Source organism: Leptonychotes weddellii, chromosome X, assembly GCF_054177405.1.
Source record: "Leptonychotes weddellii isolate Sample4059 chromosome X, ASM5417740v2, whole genome shotgun sequence".
Lineage (NCBI taxonomy): Eukaryota > Metazoa > Chordata > Mammalia > Carnivora > Phocidae > Leptonychotes > Leptonychotes weddellii.
In genome coordinates this window covers 68831276-68843580 of record NC_138385.1, presented here as the reverse complement: position 1 = coordinate 68843580, position 12305 = coordinate 68831276, and positions in this window count along the sequence as shown.

Here is a 12305-nt window from a genome sequence, read left to right as displayed (position 1 = left end):
GGGGACAAGGGAAAGCCAGACTTTGAAGTCTGGTTTTCTGACTTTCTCTATTTTCCTCCATCAGACGCCTCCCTCCCCTTTCTGTTAGCCAGATCCCCGAAGAAGGCCGTTTACCACATGTCCAACTTCTTGCTTCAGAATTTCTCCAGTGGGGGCCCCATCACATCGGCCGTGGTGTTGACTTGTTGCTACCAGGAACTTGAAGGCTTTTGGCCTACTTGGTATCATTTTAGGAAGGACACCTCTGTATCAAGATACCTCCCTCATAAGCCTGAAATTCCATGACGAAATTTGAGTTTCTGATGTTATTTATCATTTTACCGGACCCGTTCCACACTACCACCATCCCTGCCTCTAATCTAAATACCTCTTGAGGAAAACACACACACACACACACACAAACAATACATCTAGGTGTTACGGGCTATCAACAGCTTACTAGGAATTAGAGTGACATGTCTGGTCGCTGCAGGGCTCAGATAAAAGTGGCTTTGATGGAGTATGAGGTACAGATCGATCCATCACCTAGTACAGGAGAGGCCCGGAGAAACACCTGGAAATGACCACCAGATGTCAGTGCAATCATTAAAATACTGACGTGGCTTACGGTTCGGTCAAAAGAGAACCGAGTCTGAGGGCAGGTGAGGCAAGAAGCATGGATTCATAGGACAGCTAGACGGTGGGAGTACAAAATTCAGTCACAAGGTATTTAGCAGACATTCCCTTTTCTTTTTTTTTTTTTTTAAAGATTTTATTTATTTATTTGAGACAGAGAGAATGAGAGACAGAGAGCACGAGAGGGAGGAGGGTCAGAGGGAGAAGCAGACTCCCTGCCGAGCAGGGAGCCCGATGCGGAACTCGATCCCGGGACTCCAGGATCATGACCTGAGCCGAAGGCAGTCGCTTAACCAACTGAGCCACCCAGGCGCCCCAGACATTCCCTTTTCAATGTATCTAATAAACTTTATGCTTTTCTTCTTATTAAATTAATCACATGGCAGTCCCTACCTTTAAGGAGCTCGTCATCCTGGTGTCCAAAAGTTGTAGCTTTTTCAAGGCAGTGTCCTAGGTAAAAAGGAGGGAAGAAGGACTCCAGTTCCTCCCTCGCTGGGATGACCAGATACTGGATGATTAGGACAGTGCTGACAATGGGATGGTGGTGTTAATAATTACCCAGGGACAACAGGTGTAGACTGGACTTACTTCACATGTCTTAGTTTGGGCTGCGCTATAACAAATTATTGTAGACCAGGTGGCCTAGAAACAACAGAAATTTATTTCCCACAGTTCTGGAGGCTGGAAGTCTGAGCCAGCATGGTTGGTCCTGCTGAGAGCCCTCTCCCAGGTCACAGACTAGCAACTTCTCATTGTATCCTCCCATGGCGGAAAGAGAGCTAGAGAGTTCCCTGGGGTCCCTTTTATAAGGGCACTCATCCCACCCATGAGGGCTCCACCTTCCTGACCTAATCACCTCCGAAAGGCCCCACCCCCAAATACCATCACAGTGGGAATTAGGATTTCAGCAGATGAATTGGGGAGGCACGCAAACATTCAGTTCCCAACACCAGGCAAAGCAAGAAGTGTAGTTACTCTCTTCCTCAGGGATCTCCAGTTTTTGGCCTTTGGACTCCATCTAGCTCCAGGTCTCCGAGGCTCCTTCCCTGGGAGCTCAGACTCTGCCCTTCCCTTGAGCTCCCAAGGCCCCTCTTCTGGCCTCTCTTCCCTCCTTCATAATAAGCAATCTCATCTTAACTGCTACGGGATGTGAGAAGAGAGGTGTTTGAACAACCGCAGGTAAAAAAGTCTTGTTCTCAAAAATAATAGTAGGACTCTGGGCAGAGAGCAACATTCAGGGTAGGAAAAAGACATTTTTTGGCCTTTGGCTCTCCTTAGGCCTCCTTAAGCTGTGGAGTTGAAGAGTTCCCTGTCTATGCATTACCCACTGCTAGTGTCTCTCAGTAGACATTTTAGGATCTTGATTCAGGAGGCTGCAGATAAACTAAAAGACAGAAGGGAAAAAGCATAGGGTTTGGAGCCAGAGGACCCAGACTCGAGGCTTTACTGCAAGGGAACTGCTGCCTTCCTCCGTCAAACAAAACTCAGGATCTCCAAGATTGGCCCTGAAGGAAGCGTCTCCTCTTGAAAAGGGGCTTCTGGATCTCACAGCATGGCTTCGAGTTCCATACGATTCTCCTTACCAGTGAGGCCCTTTTTCTGGTTATCTCACTGGCCTAGGGGGGTTGTGGGAGATCACTACTCCTTAAAGATTCTGGCCTGAGTGTGCCTCTGTAGCACAGCTGAGTGGAGGTAGAATTTTTCATCTAAAAGCTCGGGGAAAATGGAGTCAATGTGACGTGCAACAAGCTCATTCGGCTTATCCGGACTGCACAACAGAATCATCTGAAATAGGTCTTAAAATATAGATTCCTGGACGTTTGGTGCTAAATCTTGGACGGGTATTTGGAAAACCATACAGGAATATTACAGGCTTCACCCCCGCCCGCACACCCTGAAGCCTTCTCAGCCTCCTGCCTGGTGGGCACCATCTTAGCACCGCCTGGGAGAACTCATGGTCCCACTTGTTCACTCCTGTGTCCCAAGTACCAGATACGGGGCCCGGCACAACGCGGGCCCTCCAACAATACAGTGCTGGCGGGGTGGCTGTTTGTGTAAAGCTTGCCTTTTTTAGTTCCCGTTTCCTGCTTGGAGATGTGTCTCTTCCCTACACATACACCACCTTCCAGGAACAACGCACTTACCCACCCACAAGCAGTTCTTCTATCTGAGTTTATAAGTCACGACCCAGTAATCACCATCTCATGCCACCCTTGGGAAGTGATGGAGGGCATGTTTATTTCAGGCTCTCCTATCCATTTGGTTCCTGATTTGACTTCTCTTAACCTCAGGAACCTCAACTGTAAAGTAGGAATGATGATGAAAACTGCCTCATAGGATCGTTGAGATGAATTGAAACTGGGTATAAAAACTGGGCTTTACAAGTTGGCTATACAAACATTGTCGCTATTCAATTGTCATGAGGGCTAAAAGATAACGTATGAGAACAGTCAATTCATGACCAGTGTTTATTGGGAACCACTAGGCACTAGGGATTCAATGGAAGGAAAAAACAGGCCCGTTCCCTAGATGGCAATCCAAATCACAGTCCATTTAGAATGCCATAAACCAGTAGTCTGTTCTAGTGACGGAATATTCTTTTTCCAAGTCCAGCATCTATGGGATTGGCAACCTCTCCTGAATAATTAGCAGAATCTTGGCACCTCCTTGCCCACCAAAATATTTCTTGATTATTTCTGCCTCTGAGACTCTAGAATATAGCACTAAATCAGGACATCCCAGGTGTGCACGCAAACCAATCTGTCAGCTCTGGTTCTCAAGGATGCACCCACTTCATTCCCTCTGGCTCCAACTCCCACTTGGCCACATCTGAAGCTGGCAAAACCACCTGGGAGCACTATTCCTCACCCCAGATACCACCCGGCCTGACAAAGCCAACTGTACCTCTTTCCTCCTTGCCCATCCTCCAGCATAACTCCTCTTTCTAGTCCCAGTTACAAAACAAAAACTCCACTGTATATGGATGAATACCAACAGATACGGCTGTGTGTATGTGGAGAGCGAAGAAGAGGGTTGTCTACGCAGGCAGCAATATACTAGAAATGCTTTGTCACACAAATACCCTTGAACTACACAGCAACCCCTGAGACAGGCAAAATCCGAGGAAATGAAGACTAAGACTTGGTTGCGATTTGTTCAGTATCTCAGAGGCAGGAAGTGTTGTAACAGAAACTGGAGCTCAATGTTTCTGATCTCAAGTCCAGTGATCTTTCTACTACTAATCTCGTGGCTAAGTGCTGTTCACCCTTGAGCATTTCCGGGCCAGTTTATGGGAGGGAGGTAGTAGGAGCCTGTCTGGTTGGGCAGTTGGCCTAGTGTTAAAAATTTACCGTGGGTAAGAATCTGTATAGAGATGTGTAGAGATTATCAGAAACAATTCTAGGAAGGGGATCTCCAAAGTTTCTTTTAAAATGTGGGTGTGTAAAGAGTGAGACGTGGGAATGGATAAGGTTGAGGGGAACAGTGTCCGGGAGCCTGTATTTACTAATTTACCTCTGTTGGTATTATTTGAAGCTTTTAGCAAGAGCTTGTATCACTTTTATAATTTTTTTTTTAATGTAAACATCCAGGAAAGAAAACAGTATTTGTATATGTAGTTATAAGGATGTGTTCATCTCATCAACTGGAAGCTAAATTTACTTTTCCTGTGAACTAATGATAGATAATGAAAACTAAAGCCTCAGGTCCAGTAAGTGGTTGTCATGAGAATTTTCATCCCTAGCAGGGGGCCCATATGACTCATGCAGGTACAGGAGGCTGTTTTCTCTCAGAATCTAACATAGCAGCCAGAATGATCCTTTTAAACCATAAATAAGATCATGCTACTTGCCTGATGTGAAACCCTTTGGTGACTTCCCATTACGACCATAGCAAATCCAAACCCCTTGCCCTGGCCTCTGAGGCCTTCCATACCCTTCACCTGGCCTATCTTGCTAACCTCATGTTATACGTTGAATTGTTTCTACCTAAAATTGATATGTTAAAGTCCTAACCCCCAGAACCTCAGAATGTGACCTTATTTGGAAATAGGGTTGTTGCTGATGTAAATTAGCTGAATTAGTATGAGGGGGTACTGGAGTAGGGTGGGCCCTAATCCCATATGACCGGTGCCCTTATAAGAAGGAAAGCTTTGGAGACGAACACACATACAGGGAGAGTACCGTGTGAAGAAGAAGGCAGAGATCAGGGTGATGCTTCATAGAAGGCACCTCAAAGATCACCAGAAAAATCACCAGAAGCGAAGAGAGAGGCACGAACAGATTCTTTCTCACAGCCTCAGAAGGGGCCTACCCTGCCAACACCTTGACCTCGGACTTCTGGCCTCCAGAACTGAGACGGTGCATTTCTGTTACGCCCCCTGGTTTATGGTACTACTTTGTTATGGCGGTCCTAGCAAACTAATACCCCTCATCTCTTAGCACTTATCCCCTGTTCTTACTTGTTCCTAGCACACTATCTTCTTCTATCTTCTTTTTTTCTTTTTCCAGTTTGTCACACACCCAGTTTATTCCTGCCTCAGGATCTTTGCACTGGCTGTTTCATTTGTCTCAAATGTATGTCCCTCAGACTTTCACATAACTAGCTCCTTCTCATTATTCAGTTTAAATGTCCTCTGTTCCAGAGGTCTTCCCTGACCTCCCAGTCATTCTTAATTGCTTCATGCTCTTTTTTCTCCTCTGGACTCATCACTGTCTGATGTCTTCTTGTTTATTTGTTTATAGTATATTCCCCCAATTAGAACGTAAGTGCCATAGGGAGTTTGTTGACCATTGTATCCCCGGCTTCTACCTAGACATCCCTGGCACACCATAGGCACTCAATAAATATTTGGTCAATGAATGAATGAGTGAATGAGTGGGGAGAGTTCTTCACTGATAGATTCATTCATTAAGCATTTGTTGAAATCTCTACTACTCGACAGCCACTGTGATAGAACTCGAGGCACAAAGGCAAAGAAGATAGGGTCCCTGCTCTTAGACTTTCTGAAAGTCTGTGGCTTTGGAGTCTGACAGGTCTACGTTCATATCCTAGCTCTGTCACTTACTAGCTGTGTAATCCCGGGCAAGGCACCTAACCTCTCTGTACCTCAGTAATCTCCTTTGCCAAATGCAGATAATACAAGTACCTGACCCAGAAAGGTGTGGTAAGGAATTAAATGAGATAAATAATGTGTATAAAAAGCTAAGTAGTGTCTGATACTCAGTAGATACCTTAAAAATGGCATTCTACCTCTACTTTAATTAGAAAACCAAGGTCGGCCTGCTTACAGCTATTTGCCTCCCTTCGGGGGAAATTAGCAGTTCCCCAGGACAGCAGTAGAAATAATTCAGCATAAAGGGAGCCCCTGGGCGGCCCCAATGCTTCTATCGGGGATCTCTGAGGAGCCATTCAGGTGGAGGGGCCACATATCGGAAGTAAACACCCAACCTATTTCCCTTCATGTCCCGTATATGAGGTAGTCATTCATTCATTTGTTTGTTCATTCATTCATTTATTGAGCAACTACTCACTGAACTTCGATTCCGTTTCAGGCACTGTGCTGAGTGCTGTGGATAGAGTAGCAAACAACATAGATATGGCTTCTGTCTTCACGGGGCTTAGAGTCCGGCGGAAGTGTTTCTGTTTTGTTTTCCAGGTACTCTTTCCTCAAATATTTATGGGGCCTGGCAGTTTTTCTCTGTCTAGTGGAGAATGGTGACCATGGTCACCGGTCACCAGGCCACCACCAGCTGTTCCCCCAGAGGAACAAGTCGTCCTGGATCTGGGGCAGGGACAGGCAATGGTCCTTGTCCTTGGGATTGTGTGGGCGTGGGAACCCTCTGAAAATTATCTTTAAAAAAAGTTCCACGTATTGAGAGTGATTGCTGTTTCATGCACTAGACTCCTTGTGTCACATCTATTATTTCATTTAATCCACATGACAACCTTGAAAAACAGACACTGTTATTAAGATCGTTTTTTAAAGATCTTATTTATTTGAGAGAGAGAGTGCGTGCGTGTGCATGAGCTGGGGAGGAGGGGCAGAGGGAAAGGGAGAAGCAGACTCCCTGCTGAGCAGGGAGCCCAACGGGGAGCTCGATCCCAGGACTCAGGGATCATGACCTAAGCTTAAGGCAGATGCTTAACCAACTGAGCCACCCAGGCGCCCCTAAAAATCTTTTATATCAGATGAGGAAAGGGAAGCTTATGCTGCTGAGAAGGGGAAGTGACTTGCCCTAGGTTACACGGATAAGAAGTGGTAGAGGTGGCATCCAAGTCTAGGTCTGTATGACTTCTGAGCCTCTTTCTACAATACCACAATCCTTCAATTTTTCCCAAGAATATTTCTGCTAACAAAGCACTGCACAGTGTTGACTTCTGGAAGCTAGGAGATCTCTTGAAAGAAATAGTAACGGTCAACTATAGAGACAAAAATCCCCAAGTTTCCATATCTTCTTGTATTCATTATCGATTCCTGTGTAACACCATTAACACAAACTTAGCAGCTTAAGACAAACACACATTTATTATACCACAGTTTCTGTGGGTCAGGGGTCTTGACACAGCTTATCTGGGTTCTCTGTAAAGGCTGCAGTCAAGATGTGGACCAGGCTGGGATCTCATCCAAGACGCAACTGGGGAAGAACCCACATCCAAGCTCACATGATTGTTGGTAGGGTTTAATTCCTTGTGGGGCTGCCAGACTGAAGGCCTTGGTTCCTAGCTTGCTGACAACCAGAGGGCACTCTTGTTTTCTTGCTGTGTTAGGGTTCTCCAGAGAAACGGAACCAATAGAGAGTGTGTGTGTGTTTGTGTGTGCACGCGCACACATGCGTGCGCGTGTGTGGAGGGAGACAGAGGTTTTAAGGAATTGGCTCATGAAATTACGGAGGTGGCAGGTCCAAAATCTGCAGGGGGGGTCAGCAGCCTGCAGACCCGAGGAAGAGCCAATGTTGCAGTTTGAGTCTGTGGGCTGTCTGCTGGCAGCATTCCCTCTTGCTTGGGGGAGGTCAGTCTTTGGTTTTCTTCAGGCCTTCAACGGATTGGATGACTCTTCAGTGGATTTAACTGGGGCTCAGCCCATTAGAAAAAAAGACACACCCGCAGATCTGTTCGAGATAAGTCCTTCTCTATCTCCGACTCCTGAGATGGCTAGGTACACAGCCTTAAGATTCCTACAGGCCCTATTGTTTGAGAGGTTCCATGAGGCACACCCTTAAATCTCTTGAAAGGGCCTTTTGTGTGACGGAATGCCACTCTGATCCTTTGATCTTTCTGAGGAGGTAACAAAAGGTTGTACAGTCACTCTCCCAGCTTTTTCTCCATGTCATCCTTTCCTGACAGTGTTTGGAAGCCATTTCTTACATTTAGCATCTTCTGCCATCTGGAGAGGCTGAGAGTCATCAAGTCCCAGTTCCTTTTTGATTTAACAGTTCTTCCCTCAATTTATCTTTCTCCTTTCACATTCTGCTATAAACAGCAAGAAGAAACCATGCTACGCCTTCAACACTTTGCTTGGAAGTCTTGTTGAGTAAATAAGAAGGCTCCTCACCTGTTCTATTTTCCACATGACTTCAGGCAACAATTTCAATAAGCTTTTTTCCCTGCTACTTAAGGGGAATCCCCCCCAGCCCTGCACCTGCCACATGGTAAGTGCTTAATAAATTTGACTATTGCTATTACTTCGTACACGATAGGAAAAATAACACCTAACTTCCAAGGTCGTTCTGAGAATTTTGTGGGATTATGTGTGAAATGGCTTGGTATATAGTAGTAGGTATGTAGATCCCTTCCCTTTACTTCTGTTCCAGACTGAACGTTTGCGTCCTCCCGAAATTCCTATGCTGAAGCTCTAACATTTAGTGCAACTGTAATTGGAGTAAGGCAGTAACTAAGGTTAAATGATGTTTTAAGGGTGAGGCTCTGATCCAATAGGATTAGTGTCCCTTTAAGAAGAGACACTGGTTGGGACGCCTGGGTGGCTCAGTCGGTTAAGTGTCTGTCTTCGGCTCAGGTCATGATCCCAGGGTCCTGGGATCGAATCCCGCATCGGGCTCCTGCTTGCCCAGTGGGGAGCCTGATGCTCCCTCTGCTTGTGCGTGCTTTCTCTCTCTCTGACAAATAAATAAATAAAATCTTTAAAAAAATAAAAAAGAGAAGAGACACCAGTTGTCTATAAGAGAAGAGATACAGAGAGAAGATTGCCATGTGAAGACAGAAGCAGATAATGGAGTCATACTGTCACAAGCCAAGGAATGCCTGGGGCCCCCAGAAGCTGAAAGAGGCAAGGAAAGATTCTCTCCTAGAGGTTTTGGAGGGAGCTTTCTTGGTAGACTTCTAGCTTCCAGAATTGTGAAAAAAATGAATTTCTGTTGTTTTAAGCCAAAAAGAAGAAGGAGAAGGAGAAGGAGGGGGAGGGGGAGAAGAAGGGGAGGAAGAGACACCAGAGAGAGAGAGCTCACTCTCTCTCACCAAGAAAGGCTATCCACGTGAGGACATAATGAGAAGGCAACTGTCTACAAGCCAGGAGGGGAGCTCTCATAAAAAATTGAGCATGTTGGCACCCTGATCTCATACTTACAGCTTCCAGAACTGTGAGAAAATAAATTTCTGTCATTTAAGCCACCCCTTCTATGGTATTTTGTTATGGTGGCCCAAGCAGATTGACACCCCTTCCTTGGGTGAAGCCATTATAATGAATTCAGAGATCAGAACCCACTTCCCTCAGTTCCCAGCTGTTCAAAGGATGACTTTGGGACATATGACAAGCAACAATCTGCTTTTTAAATTATAATGTTTAATTTTTTCTGATTATGAAATATAGGATCACTGTAAAAAAAATAAGAAAATGCAGAAAATCACAGTGGAGAAAGTAAAATTCTCTACAATTCCTTCACTCACAGATGCCACTCTTCGGGTTTTGGTGAACATGTTTTTATTATTTTTCTATATATGACAGTTTGTACACACACACACACACACACACACACACACACACACACATTAGAGTGATGCTAACCCATAGTGGCTTATATTCTTTTTTCCCCTCTCCCATTTAATATTTATTGGAGCAGATTGCTTTCCACAGATGTCTTTTCCTCCAGAATGATTTCTCTCCTGGGCTTTTGACTTCCTGTTCTCCAGTCTATTCCAAGACAGCTTTGGCCTGTTTCAGGCCCTGGCTCCAAGCCTAAAGGAGTTTTGCCCCTGTGGACTTGCCTTGGGCCACGTGACTGCTCAGTGACTCTGTTTTCACCTGCAACCTAGCTGGGGAAGATGACAGGAAATGGCAGCTCTGGGGAACGGGTAAAAGGAACACACCAGAATCTGGGACTCCCTTAAAGTCACAGATTCCAGTCTTGCTTTACTAAAGCACAGCAATTAGAACCAAAGCCACAGGCTAAGATTTATGGCCAGGGGAGTAAGGGAATGCAAACGGGCACTGGGTTGACCGAGAAAAACCCGAGGTTAATAATGATCCAGTGATAAATGCCAAAAGCGAGGCACCAAATTATACCCCAGCTGTGATTTCAACTTTGGCCGAACATGCAGGGGTTCCACAAAAGTGGGACTGTAGTTCTCCACACTTGAAGAGTGGTTTTGTTAGCATTCCATTGTGTTTTCCATTTCATTCACTATTCTTTGAAAGAATAAAAAGGAATGGCTTTTAAAAATAGCTTGCTTTTCATATTAAGAATGACAGAAAGTATGTTAATAAAATAGAACATTTTAGGCAAACAATGAGATTAAAGCCTCAAGTGGTGGAGATATATTTTGGGCCTGGTTTTTGAGCCTGAGATACCCTGGAAGGAATTGAGAGTGGGAGTAGTTCAAAACATGACTGGTAGGGAGTGATGCATGGGCAAAAAGTATATAAATCAGCAAGTCACGGAGACAGCACAAACGGCCAATAAATACTTTAAAAAGCCATTCGATCTCGCTCACAGTGAAAGAAGTATAAATGAAGATTGAAGAAAGACTGAGGTTTAGGTTGGAAAGAGTACAAGGAAAGGGACAGCCCCAGACTCTAGGTTGGAATATAGATTGATGCAACCTTTATAGAGGCCCAATGGGCATGATCTCGCCAAGTTGTAAGTGCGCTTACCCTTTGTCCCTGGCATTCCTCTTCTGGGAAACATTGCTACAGAAATAAACAATTGTGCAAAGCTTTATGTAAAGCTTTATGTATTTATTTCAGCATTGTCTGTATCATGGAGAAATGGATATAGCCTAAATATCTATCAGTATAGCAGTGATTAATGAATTATGGTACAGCCATACAATGACTCCATATCCTGAAAAGAATAAGGTAGATTGATATGGGCTGGTATGGAAGAATAGGTGTTACATATAACTGAGTGAAAGAAGCAAGTTGCAGAAGATCAAGTACAATATAACCCCACTTTGTAGAAAACAAAATCAACCAACAGAAACCTGTATCCGTATGTAGTGATGTGAACATTTGATATTTTAATAGCTGGTGCTAGAATTCTCTTAGGGAAGGGAATGCAATTTTTTAAGGAAAATAACTTGGTAAGCCTCCTGCAATGTGGAAATTGAGGTCCTGGGGAGTTGAGCAAGATCGTAGGAAGACAGTGAAAATTTTCTACTAGGAAGATGGACAAAGGATTTTAAGGACAAAGGTATCAAATAATCAGAGTTAAGGTTGGTTTTTTTTTTTTTTTTTGTATTTTTGTAGTATCAATTCCCTCCATTGCTTCAAGCTTTCACTAAAGTCTGCTACACACACAAATGTCTTTTGTGAGTAATTTCGGTGGAAATTAAAAAGAGACTGATCATGTGTAGTGGTTGCTTCAGAGAAAGGAGAAAAGTTCAGCCACAAGAGGTAAAATGTAAGTGGGATACAGAATAGTTCAGCAACAGCAGGTTCTTCAAGCGAAAGTGAGCAAGTGACATTGAGAATATAGACATCTTGGAGAGAACATTGAACTTCTCAGGTCTGGGATAGGGGGAATTTGTCAACTGACATATGGAATTTAAGTCTGTGGCTTCTGGAGTCAGACATACTGGATTGAAAAGTCGCTCCAAGACTTAACTAGCTGTGTGAACTTGAGCAAGTCAATTAAATATCCTGTGCCTCAGCTTCCTTGTCTGTTAAATGGGGATGATAACAGTACCTGTCTCATAGGTTTGTTGTGACACTATGGATTATTTTGAAGGTTAATTGAGATCCTATCTGGAAAGCACTTTGTTTCAGTGCCTGAAACAAAGTAAGTGCTCAATGAAAGCTAATGTTAACTATCGTCATCATCATCTACTTAGGTTACAAAAGCAATAGATGTATTTATTGAATATATAACTACCATGTTTACTTGATTCTATGATTTGCTATTCTTTCAAATTTCTGAAACTGGCACTCATCATTATTTTACATTTACCTTTAAGGTCATTTTTCTCGCCTCTTCAGAATATTCCAAAAAGTATCTGACTCCCCAAACCATGCTGTAGTTCAGTGCTTCTCAGACTTTAATATAGGGACCTTGTTAAAATGCAGATTCTGCTTCAGTAGGTCTGGGGTGGAGCCTGAGATTCTGCAGTTCTTTTTTTTTTAAAGATTTTATTTATTTATTTGACAGAGAGAGAGATAGCGAGAGCAGGAACATAAGCAGGGGGAGTGGGAGAGGGAGAAGCAGGCCTCCCGCCGAGCAGGGAGCCCGATGTGGGACTCG